This window comes from Octopus bimaculoides, chromosome 2 (genome assembly GCF_046866305.1).
Source record: "Octopus bimaculoides isolate indiv1 chromosome 2, ASM4686630v1, whole genome shotgun sequence".
NCBI classification, from domain to species: domain Eukaryota; kingdom Metazoa; phylum Mollusca; class Cephalopoda; order Octopoda; family Octopodidae; genus Octopus; species Octopus bimaculoides.
In genome coordinates this window covers 151,202,168-151,214,667 of record NC_142929.1, presented here as the reverse complement: position 1 = coordinate 151,214,667, position 12,500 = coordinate 151,202,168, and the positions used below count along the sequence as shown (strand labels likewise).

Below are 12,500 nucleotides of genomic sequence, written 5' to 3'. Positions count from 1 at the left end.
CGTATATTTTTGGTATTTTGTCCTATACTTATCTCTTCTGTGTTTACGCATTTTTCACTCATTGGCGATGTCCTGTACTTGATGTATTTTATATTTATTTACTTATTATCGAATGCCACACAGCCTTGTCCACAGTAAGGTTTTAGTTTTATATGTATATGTATATGTGTATATGTATGTGTTTGTATGTGCATGTATACATGTGTTTGCTTATATTTGTCCTGCTCACTTGATGCTTCTGAAGCTTTGTGGAATAAGAGATCTCTTACTTGTTAGCCAGATAAGGATTAGCAACAAGAAGGACATCTGGCTGTAAATGAGTGAGCATATTCACCTAACCCATACCAGCATGGAAAAATGGATGTAAAACAAACAAATGAATGAATATACATGTATACATGTGTGTGCATGTGTTTATATATATATATATATATATATATATATATATATATATATAGTTTTAGGGAAAATAACCAATTTTCAAGAACTCATCGATGAAAATCCACTATCACATAAGGCTCAATTTAATTTTAATTTTTTATAAATTGATTTTAATTGAGTTTTTTACCTGTAATTTTGGATTTTGTCCCTAATATTATTATTATTATATATATATATATATATATATATATATATATATATATATATATATGCTAGCTGACGCAACTGGTAATTCCCGGTAGCCCTGAAAACAGTTTTTGTGCATTTACAGAGAATACCAAACTATCTTACACAGGATCTTGTTTTTAGGAATCCCCAATAAGTTATGAATACCCAAATTGTGAAGTCAGTTACGTAATAACATGAAATTAATTACCTGATAGTAAAAATTCAAATAAAGTAGCCTCGAAAAGGACTTTAATGTATTCCCAGAGTATATAGAACTTAGGAGGAAATACTAATAAGGTATGTATACTAAAATCATGAAGCATGTTACATAATAATAGGCAAATCGGATATGAGATAATAACAATTCAAAGTAAATAACTTTGAAAAGGGCTTTTGTGCATTCCCAGAGAATATTACCCTCAGTGGTGCTAGTGTTGGTATATTCGAGAATAAGTCCCTAACCGAAATAAGTGGATCTATTGTTTAGGAAAATACTATTTACCTGTTTAATGGCTGTATTGAATAAATTGCAAAAATAACTCCAACAGTTCAACTACCAAGAAATAAGCATACTCAATTTGATTTATACCGAATGATTTACGAAAATGAATGGGTTACTTCCCTTGGCTGTCAAAATCTGGGTGAATGGGTTATTTCCCTTGACTGTTAAAATGAAATATATTAGATATATATAAGGATTCCTTCCAGGGGCCCTATTATCGATTTTTTTTTCAAATATCTGAGTATGCCATGAGGTTTCCAGACATGAGTTCTACTCATGTATCAAGTTACATCAAAACCTATAAAACAATGTAGGTGGAGTTAGCTAACAACTCCACAAACGCACCCACAGACAAAATATCCCACATATGTAATATACATATGATGGGCTCATTATAATTTCCATCAAGGAATTTACTCGCAAGGCACTGGTTGAAGATGCTTGCCAAAAATGTCTTGTAATAGAATTGACTGTGAAACTGTGTGATTGCAAAGTAAACTTATTTAACACACAGCAAAACTTACACCTTGATAGATGTATATATGATTATGCATGCACGCACAGACAGACAGACACACACACACGATTTATTGTTAAATACTAGATTTTTCTTTTACTACATTTCATATCTAATTCTAATGAATTAAAAATCCAAAGTTGTTTCCCTTTTTTTTTCAACTGGAATTTGTCAGGAATATAATGATTTTACTCATCATTAAAGCTGGAGTTTCAATTAATTTATATTTTCTTGGTATTAAGTATGATAGTGCCTACTTCACTATTAATTTTTTCTACTGCAGGTATCTACAGGTACTGTTTTCCTGCCATTCATATGCAATTGCTTTTGTTATACGAGCTATGTGTGGACATGCGTAGGTGTGTGTAACTTTATATTTTTGTGCAGGTGCAATACAAAGCAGCACTTATGTTTCCAGTAGCTGAAGATGCTAATGGATAGCTTCTACAGCATATTTTTATCTAGAAATATATGGAGAGTTTACACCAAAATTATGCACACATAGTGATACACATGTGATCACACACACACACACACACAACCACATCCATCCATGTAGACGTGCATACATTCACTTAATGACATTTACTCACACATAAATACATACACATGCACACAGCCTCTTATGCTAAAGGTTAGCATAAAAAAACACACAGACATTTGAGACTGTAGACAGTTTAGTTAACTTACTGGAAATCATTGAAGGATATATGCAAGGCTGGATTTAGACCTGCTGGGACCCCTGGTTTTGAGGGTTCCTATGATTTTGTTTATTTAAAACACAATAAAGAGGGCCCCATTAAATCTATGAGTTCCAAAAGATTTGAAGAAGCTTTACAACTTAAAAGGCTCTAGGTAGATTCAAAGGGACTTAATTAAAATTAATGGCTTTTAAAATCTAAATTGCCCCAATAAATCAAAAGAGGATTCAATAATTGTAGAAGAATTCTATTGAATAAAAAAAATTTAAATGAGTGAAAAGAAATTATTTATTTGAAATCATCATCATCATCATCATCGTTTAACGTCTGTTTTCCATGCTAGCATGAGTTAGATGGTTTGACTGGGAACTGGCAAGCCAGGCGGCCTCACCAGGCTCCAATCTGATCTGGCAATGTTTCTACAGCTGGATGCCCTTCCTAATGCCAGCCACTCCGAGAGTGTAGTGGGTGCTTTTTACGTGCCACTGCATGGGAGCCAGTCATGCGGCACTGACATTGGCCATGTTTGGATGGTGCTTTTTACGTGCTACCACCACAGGAGCTGGTTGGAGGGGAGGGGGCTGGCACTGACCATGTTTGGATGGTGCTTTTTATGTTCCACTGGCATGGGGAGCCAGTCGGGGTGGCACTGGCAATGATCCACATATGAATGGTGCTTATTCCGTGCCACCAACACGAGTGCCAGTCAGGTGGCACAGGCATCGGTCGCAACTACAATTTCCATTTGATTGTGATTTGAGTTTTGATTCTGATTTTCATTTTGACTCAGTATGTCTCCTCAAGCACGGTGTGTTGCCTGACAATTCAAACGTACTTTTTAAATATATTTTTCTATTTTTAACTCCAAGGTTTTGGCTTCTCTGAGTTAAAGGGACATCCACCAATGCTTGTCCCACCTCCCAAACTTATGGGTTCCTGGACCATGGTCCATATTGACCCATACATAAATCTGGCTCTGGATATAAGGTGTTTTACAAGTGTTTAACCCTTTAGCATTCAAACCAACCATATCCAGTCCAAATATTCTGCCTGTTTTATGTTCAAAGTGACAAGATCCAGCCTTTCACACATACCTTACAATGTCATTCTAAAATTTAGTAATTGCTTTATCGAAATCTTGAATCTATGAGATAATAATAATAATACCAGGACTTACAAATATATATAACATACAGAAAATTGCACTACTGGGCACTGCACACATCCTACGCAAAACACTTTCAATACAGTAACCATAAGAGCATCACAGCAAACCACAGCACATACCCAAGGCACACAGAGCTGCGCTCGGTAGTGAAGTGAAAGCACGTTATAAAAATATAACTACTGAACAATAATAATAATAATAATAATAATAATAATAATAATAATAATAATAATAATAATAATAATACAGGATTAACTGAAATCAAGGTGAATAAAAAGCATTACATTTGACAGAGAAATCTAAATGCTAAAGGGTTAAACATCAGTGTTTCATTCTTTTACTTGTGAACTGCTTTCTTTTATTCCTTCATTAAATTATAATAGTTGACACACACTAACTTTTGACCTACAGGTCTCTGCATTTTATCTCTCATACTGTATCTGTTTGGTCTCATACCACCTCCACTGAACCACCCATTTAATATCTACTCCACTAGTTCCCATGCTAACCACTTTTCTCCAATCTTTCCACATCAGAATATCTTCTCTCAGGAATCATCTCTTTGCCCATACTTTTTCTGTAGTCATCATCTGCAGATTTTCAAAGGGAACATCAACTATGTCTATCTCAGAGTCCCAAAAGACCTGTGAAGGCCATGGACATAACTTCATTCTCCAGAACAACCCATTAAAAGAAAAAGTAAAAGCTATACTGATATCTATATAACATATTTAATGGTATTCAGAGTGGAGCAAGTGGTAGGAACAATGAACAGTGTCCAGAAGTCTGGCAAGTAGAAAAAGTTTACAAAGAGTTTTTCTATTCTTCAACAAAAGACAAACTACAAAGACATAATTAATCTTTTCATGACAATAATTCTAATAAAATACATTGTCTAAGTGTTTCAATAATAATCAACAGTTTTGTAGGATTTAGTAAAATAATAAAAACTTTTACATCATTAAGATGATGATTGGAACATAATTTACAAAAGGTTTTTACAAAAAAGCAAGAGTGATACAAACATTTTAAAGCAGTCAGTTCTACATCAAAAAATGGGTTGGCTTCAAACGGATGAAGAATTGTGAAGCTATCTGTGTATCAGGGAATCAAAGAACAGCAAATATAAAATATTTCCAGGGATTTGTGAGGAATAATTCAAGCATTTATGATCTGCTTTATGATCTGTTGTAGTATTTGTTGTTTCATCTGTACTTCCCAGCTCTGTCTCAACCAAGGAAGCCTACTATCAAAGACATTCTGTCCTTTTTGTTCAATATATCCAGCATTAAATTTTCTAATGTGTTCTTCCTTCTTTTTTTCAGATTGTACTTGGTGATATGAGAGACAGTTGGTTGCTTATTATATCTATTAGGCTTAGCAACTACATAGAGACTACCTCACACACACACAGACACACATATATGCACGCTGGCACTCACACATTAGAAAAAAGAATAGAAATAACTTTTCTGATAATTTTTCAACATCATCATCATCATCAACATCATCATCATCAATAATATCATCATCGTTGTCATTTAACGTCCACTTTCCATGCTGGCATGGGTTGGACGGTTTGACTGAGGACTGGCAAGCCAGGAGGCTGCACCAGGCTCCAATCTATTCTGGCAAGGCTTCTACAGTTGGATGCCTTTCCTAATGCCAACCACTCTGAGAGTGTAGTGGGTGCTTTTTACATGCTACTGACAAGGGGGCCAGTCAGGCAGCACTGGCATCAGCCACAACAACGATTTCACTTGACTCAGCAGATCTTCTCAAGCACAGTATATTGCTCAACAATTGAAGGGTACTTTTAAAGGGCCAGTTATGCAACACTGGCATTGGCCATTGCTATGATCTCATTTGGCTTTCCAGGTTTTCTCAATCACAGCATATCTCCAAAGGTCTTGGTCACTTGTCATTGCCTCTGTGAGGCCTAACATTTGAAGGTTGTGCTTCACCACCTCATCCCAGTCTTCCTGGGTCTACCTCTACTAGTGGTTCCCTCCACTGTTAGGGTGTGACACTTCTTCACACAGCTGTTCTCATCCATATGCAATGCATGACCATACTAGCACAGTCGTCTCTCTTGCATACCACTACTTTAATAATTAGATGCCTATAAGTTCACAAAAGATGACTCTGGTAGGAGTTTTTTGCTTAAAAGAAAAGCAGTTTTCAAACTGCTTTTAAGCGAGAAACTCCTATTAGAGTGACCTTTTGTAAACTTGGAAACATCTAATTATTAAAGTGGAAAAATTATCAGAAAACCCATTTATATATATATATATATATATATATGTGTGTGTGTGTGTGTGTGTGTGTGTGTGTGTGTGTGTGTGTGTGTGTGTGTGTGTATGACCGCGTATGTATCGGCTGATCGTTAGTAAGGAAAGACACACAAATAAGAAAGAAGAAAACAAAGGACCACTGATGAGGTTACAGAAGTGTGACGAAAGAACTCTGGCCGAAATACGATTAATGTAAAATAAAGCTAAAGCAAATTAACACCAAATATATAGTGCATGTGTTTTTATTGACTAAACTGGCATCATGACCATCCCCAAATACAACAATGTATATAATTAATTATATATATATTTGCAAAGATATCATTGACTCTATTATTTTCTAGTATAACAATTTAAAAATGATAATAACAAGCCCATTATTGAATCTGTTATCATTTTTATATTGTTACACTGTGTGTTGGCACTCTGTTGCTTACGACATCGAGTGTTCCAGTTGATCCGATCAACGGAACAGCCTGCTCGTGAAATTAACATGCAAGTGGCTGAGCACTCCACAGACACGTGTACCCTTAACGTAGTTCTCGGAGATATTCAGCGTGACACAGTGTGACAAGGCTGACCCTTTGAATTACAGGCAGAACAGAAACAGGAAGTAAGAGTGAGAGAAAGTTGTGGTGAAAGAGTACAGCAGGCTTCACCACCATCCCCTGCCGGAGCCTCGTGAAGCTTTAGTTGTTTTTGCTCAATAAACCCTCACAACGCCCGATCTGGGAATCGAAACCGCGATCCTATGACCGCGAGTCTGCTGCCCTAACCACTGGGCCATTGCGCCTCCACATTGTTACACTAGGTAATAATTAAATCAATGATATCTTTGCAAATATTTTCTCCTGAATCTTTTGCTCCATATTGAAATTATTTTCACACTGGTGGCTGCGATGGTGCAGTGCAAAATGAATCAGATGCAGCGCAGACTTCAACGTGATGGGTTGGGGTCCTCCATCATGGTAACACGTGCTGAGGAAAGTGAGGCAATAATGCCCATCCAGAAACCAGTCCACGTGAGACCATATACTCAAATGTATGCTGAGAAATTGTCTTAGCACGTTTGCCTTCGGAAGGTTGGTTTCTGTAGTTATTATCAGTGTATTTTGGCAATTTAAATAAGAGTTTTGACTGTTATTTCCAGCAGGTAGATATACTTAATATGTTCTTTGATTAATTTTAATACACACACACACACACACACACACACACACACACACACACACACACACACACACACACACACACACACACACATATATATCTACACTCTCGGAGTGGTTGGTGTTAGGAAGGGCATCCAGCTGTAGAAACTCTGCCAGATCAGATTGGAGCCTGGTGCAGCCTTCTGGCTTGCCAGTCCTCAGTCAAATTGTCCAACCCATGCTAGCATGGAAAGCGGACGTTAAACGATATAAATATGGCTAATTTGCATTACTCTGTGAGGAACATTTCACTGGTTTCCCAGTTCCTCCGATATAAATAGTCCTCTCTGGGTGGGACACTGGTCTGTCAGAGGGTTACTCATTTTGACCAGCTGAGTGAACTAGAGCAATGTGAAATGAAGTGTTTTGCTCAAGAACACAATGCTTTGCGTGGTCTAGGAATTGAAATCACAATCCTTTGATGTGTCCAACAACCTAACCCCAAAGCCATGTGCCTCCACTACATACACACACATACATACATACATACATATATACATACATATATATAGACACACACACACACACACATGTATGTACATATATACATATATGTATGTATAGATATGATCTTTAAGATGGGCGGGTGTGATATAAAGAAAATTTAGCTGTTATTTTTAATAGGTTGAGTGGCCACATAGGGGCAACCTCATTGATTTATAATCACACACACACACACACACACACACACACACATACAGACACACACACACACACATACAGACACACACACACACACACACGTATGTCTATGATCCTTTAGATGTGTAATGAGTGATTTTAATTCAGAGGAAACGGTGGATGAGTGCTAGTGAGTTGAGAAATTGCCTGAGAATATCAAAGATATTCTCTGGTGAACAAAGGTGAGAGATGAATATGAGTTTGCCATTTACACCATCCATTAACATATAATGATGTATGTAGTATGTCAGAGTGGTGATATTAACAAAAATAATACGAAACAGCAAGATGACATGAAACAACAAAATAACCAGACGTTGAAAGATCAATCAGTCTTACTAGTGAAACAATGAAAAAAAAAATCTATAATTTTCTCTTTGATTAATGACCATTTTACAATTGAATGCTGCCTAAATTTTCACCATGATCTGGTATGATTATTACTGCATCTCAGAAAAAAAAAAAAGAAAGGAAAAAGGAAGGAAGAAAGAAGCAATAGAATAAATATATATATCCACCACTACAAAACCAAAAAGCAACCATGTATGATTTAACCTGTTGCACTTTTAATAAAATTTTTCATTCACTTTTATTTCTATATATTTTATTTATTTTTCTTTCATTATACAAAGATAAACATTTTCGTTTGTTTTCTTTTTTTTTAGATTGTAAATTACAAATTGTTCTTTGTTTAGATAAAAAAAAATTTTATTTTTCCATTTAGATTTCTCTTGTAGAAATAATGATTTCTTAATTAGGCAAGAAGCCTTTGGCAAAGTATATTTATGTGCTTACTCGAGAAATATGTCCACAGCACTTGCAGCAAGATAATAAAATGAGCAAACTAATAAACAAAAAAACAAAAAAAAAACAAAAACATATGAAGCAAACAAAACTACAAGACACAAAACAATCGTGACTTGGGAAATTAGAAGTCTCATCCCTCAATTACTTGACACTTGCTCCACTTATCACTTAAATAATTATGATTGTAATGAATTCTTAATGAGCCATATTGATTTAGTGTAAGCAGAGTTAAGTGGCAAGCCTAATGATATAAGGTCCTGATTTAGTAACCATTTTGGGATGTATGCAGTAATTAGTTTGGTAGTGACATTACCTGCCGTCAGGTGATGATGAGTCTGGCTACTACAGAAAGGTGGTGTAATTGGGGCATTGTCTCTATGATTATATCAACTATGACTTTATCATCATTGCCACTGCCACCACCACCACCACTGACGCCATACTGCCACTGTCACCACCACCACCACCACCACCATTACCACCACTACCACTACTATCGTCTTCATTACCACCACAGCCATTGCTCTCTGTAGCTGTACCACTGGTGTGGTTTGTACCATCCGAAATAAACATGGAGCCTCTAGAGATTTGTTTATGCCGTCTAGCAACACCTATATGATTGCTCAACCTACTAGAAATAACAATCAAATCTTTCCCCCAAAATACACCTTCTGATCTTAAGAAAGAAAGGCCAAAAGAGTACGAAATGTTTTGGCATCAACATTTTGGCATGACTGATTCTATATTAACTTATTTGACATCAGACATTTTAATGCTTCCCCTCATTCTCTACCTCCCTCTCCCCTTCTCTCTCTCTCTCACTCCCTCTCTCTCTCTCACTCCCCCTCTCTCTCTCACTCCCCCTCTCTCTCACTCCCTCTCTCTCTCTCTCTGTTTATATCTGTGAGTATATTTTTCATTGTGTGTATAGGGAGAGGGAGAGTGTTTATGACAATTAATAAATTGTAATGTCTTTCTTTCTTTTGCTTTTTCTTTCTCTCTCCCCTCTTTCCTCTCCTTCACCCCATCTTCCTCTCCTCTTCTTCTCACCTTCCCTCTTTCCCCTTTCCCTTCCTCCCTCCCATACACTCCCATCTCACACCCTCGTCCCCCCGACCACTCACCCTCTTCCTCCCCTAGGCATGGATTGAACACCTTTGATCACTTTCATCTGCAAAATCAGGGCTGGTTAAGAGATTAAGCAACAATAACAAGAATCATCTATGACATGGGTGCATGTGTGGCTGTGTGGTAATAAATTTGCTTCCCAATTACATGGTCCTGAGTTCAGTCCCAGTGTGTCACATCTTGGGCACGTATTTTCTGCTATAGTCATAGGCTGACCAAAGCCTTGTGAGTGGATTTGGTTGATGGAAACTGAAAGAAGCTCATTGTATATTATATATATATATTTGTGTATGTTTGTGTGTGTGTGAGTGTGTTCGTTTGTCCCCAAACTCTGCTTGACAACTGCTTTTGGTGTGTTTACATCCCTGTAACTTAGCGGTACTGCAAAGCAGTATGCATCTATATGCATTTATATTAAATATGTTTGCATATATATATATATATATATATATATATATATATATATATATATAAAAATTATAATTAAGGGTATCTAAGAGATACCACATTGAAATAGCAGCCAAAACTTGACTTTAAAACCACATTAGATGTTCATACAACACCAGGAGAGAAGACAAAGAGACAAAATAAACTAGCAAAAAAATTACTGGATAATTCCAGATCCCGGATTTCTGGCTCTGCATAAGAAATGGTCTGCCTTCATCAGTGGAATATACTCAGATAGCACATAAATACAATGGAGCCTGGTGTTGCCATCCGGTTTCACCAGTCCTCAGTCAAATCGTCCAACCCATGCTAGCATGGAAAGCGGACGTTAAACGATGATGATGATGATGATGATGATATATATATATATATATATACAACATGCGAATACTTACATATACATGCATATATATGTATGTATACACTCGTATATGTAAGTATTTGTATGCTGTATATATATATTTGTATTTATGTGCTGAGTGTATTCCACTGATGAAGGCAAAGCATTTCTTATGCAAAGCCAGTAATCCAGGATCTGGAATTATCCAGTAATTTTTTGCTAGTTTATTTTGTCTCTTTGTCTTCTCTCCTGGTGCTGTATGAACATTTAATGTGCTTTTAGAGTCAAGTTTTGGCTGCTATTTCAAGCATGATGGTATCTCTTAGACACCCTTAATTATAATTTTAATAATAATTATTATCTAATATTATCTAATATTTGTATGGATTGTTTGAGTCTAGCTAGTTTGGTGTTGAGTTCGGGATTGTGAGGGGGAGGGTGGAGTGGGTTATTGAGGTGGGAATCTAAGTGTAGCAGAGGAGGATGGAGAGGAGGAGGTAGAAGAAGAAGAAAGAAATGATGATGATGAAGACGGTGAAGATGACGATGAGGAAGATGTACGGACAGTGGAGGGGGAGGAAGAAAACTATATATGTCCTCCTCCTCCTCCTCCTCCCCTCATCCTTCCCTTCCCTTAAGGATTTTTGATTCCAGATTGTACTTCCACATCTGAAATTTATTCATTAATTCTACAACAGATACAGAAATAAGAACAAGGTGATCAGCATTGAGGAGTTAACCACTGGTAACTATTTTTAAATTTCTCTGTTATAGCCTATGATAAATTAGGAGGGAACAAGAGTTGAGCTCTGGTGAATTCCTTCCTTCCTGAACATTAAATCATAGCTGTACTCATTAGTAACTACCACCTTACTGACAACACCCCTGTACATGGCTTCACCTGCTATACATGTATACATACATACATACATGCATGCATAGTAAGGTGTGTGTGAATGGCTGAAAAGTTTGTTTCCAAACCATGTGATTCTGGGTTCACTTGCATAATGCAGAACTTTTGGGACTTTAGACAAGACTCTTCTGCTACAGTCTTGAAGTGACTAAAGACTTGTGAGTGGATCTGGTAGACAGAAACTGAAAGACCATCACATATATGTATATCTATCTATCTATCTATCTATCTATACACACACACATACACACATGTCTACCTACATATACACACACATTTGCATACACACACACACATACACACTCGTGTGTGTCTATGTGTGCGTATGTATGTGCATATATGTATATATATATATAAATGTGGAGTGGTGTGGACTTATGAATTTCTTTGAATTTGTTTGTGTAGGCATATGCAAGTGTAGCCGTATATTTGTTTACATCTTCAAAGGACGAAATTGCTTCTTCATAGTTTTCTATTTTTGTTTGTTTCTCATTTCCCTTTCTGTTGTCAGTTTTGTTTTCCTCTCACACGTACCGACACATTAAATATACACACTTGATTTTCTTCTTCTTCTTCTTCTTCTTCTTCTTCTTCTTCTTCTTCTTCTTCTTCTTCTTCTTCTTCTTCTTCCCTTACTTCAAAAACTGGAAAGAAGTAAGTGGTGTATGTATGTGTGGTGAAAGTAAATATGTTTTCTTCTTCTTTGCTACTATTTACCTTGATTATTATCAAGCACACACACACACACACACACACACACACACACACTGGTCGAAATGTATATTTTCGGAAATTAACCAAATGACTTAAGCAGAAACAGAATTATACAAGGTAAGTTCCCAGTAAGTCATGGTCTGTAAATCACATTATGTGATCTAGTTTCAGTCCCAGACTGAACCACTTCAACACCAATTCTGTAACTTTTTAACTAAAATCCACACTACTGCTTATTGGCTGGAATAAAAACAGTGAAATAGTAGGTATTAGTATTCTTTTATTCTTTTATTTGTTTCAGTCATTTGAGTGTGGCCATGCTGGAGCACTGCCTTTAGCCGAACAAGTAGTCCTTACTCTATTGGCCCCATTTGCTGAACTGCTAAGTTACGGAGACCTAAACACACCAACATCAGTTGTCAAGCAATGGTGTGGGGACAAACACAGACACATGAACACACACACACA

At 36.6% G+C, this 12,500-nt stretch overlaps 1 long non-coding RNA gene across 2 annotated transcripts in view; it reads left to right on the top strand.

Annotated features, from left to right (window-relative positions):
* The window catches only part of LOC128247036 (uncharacterized), an 86,091-nt gene that overhangs the window by 69,093 nt on the left and 4,498 nt on the right, over window positions 1-12,500 (top strand). The window contains exon 3 of one of the 2 annotated variants that reach the window (XR_008263461.2): window positions 4,823-6,015. The exons of the other annotated variant lie outside the window; for it this stretch is intronic. This is a non-coding gene — a long non-coding RNA (uncharacterized LOC128247036). Of the gene's footprint in view, window positions 1-4,822; window positions 6,016-12,500 lie in introns of those variants that run through there. 2 annotated transcript variants of the gene reach the window in all.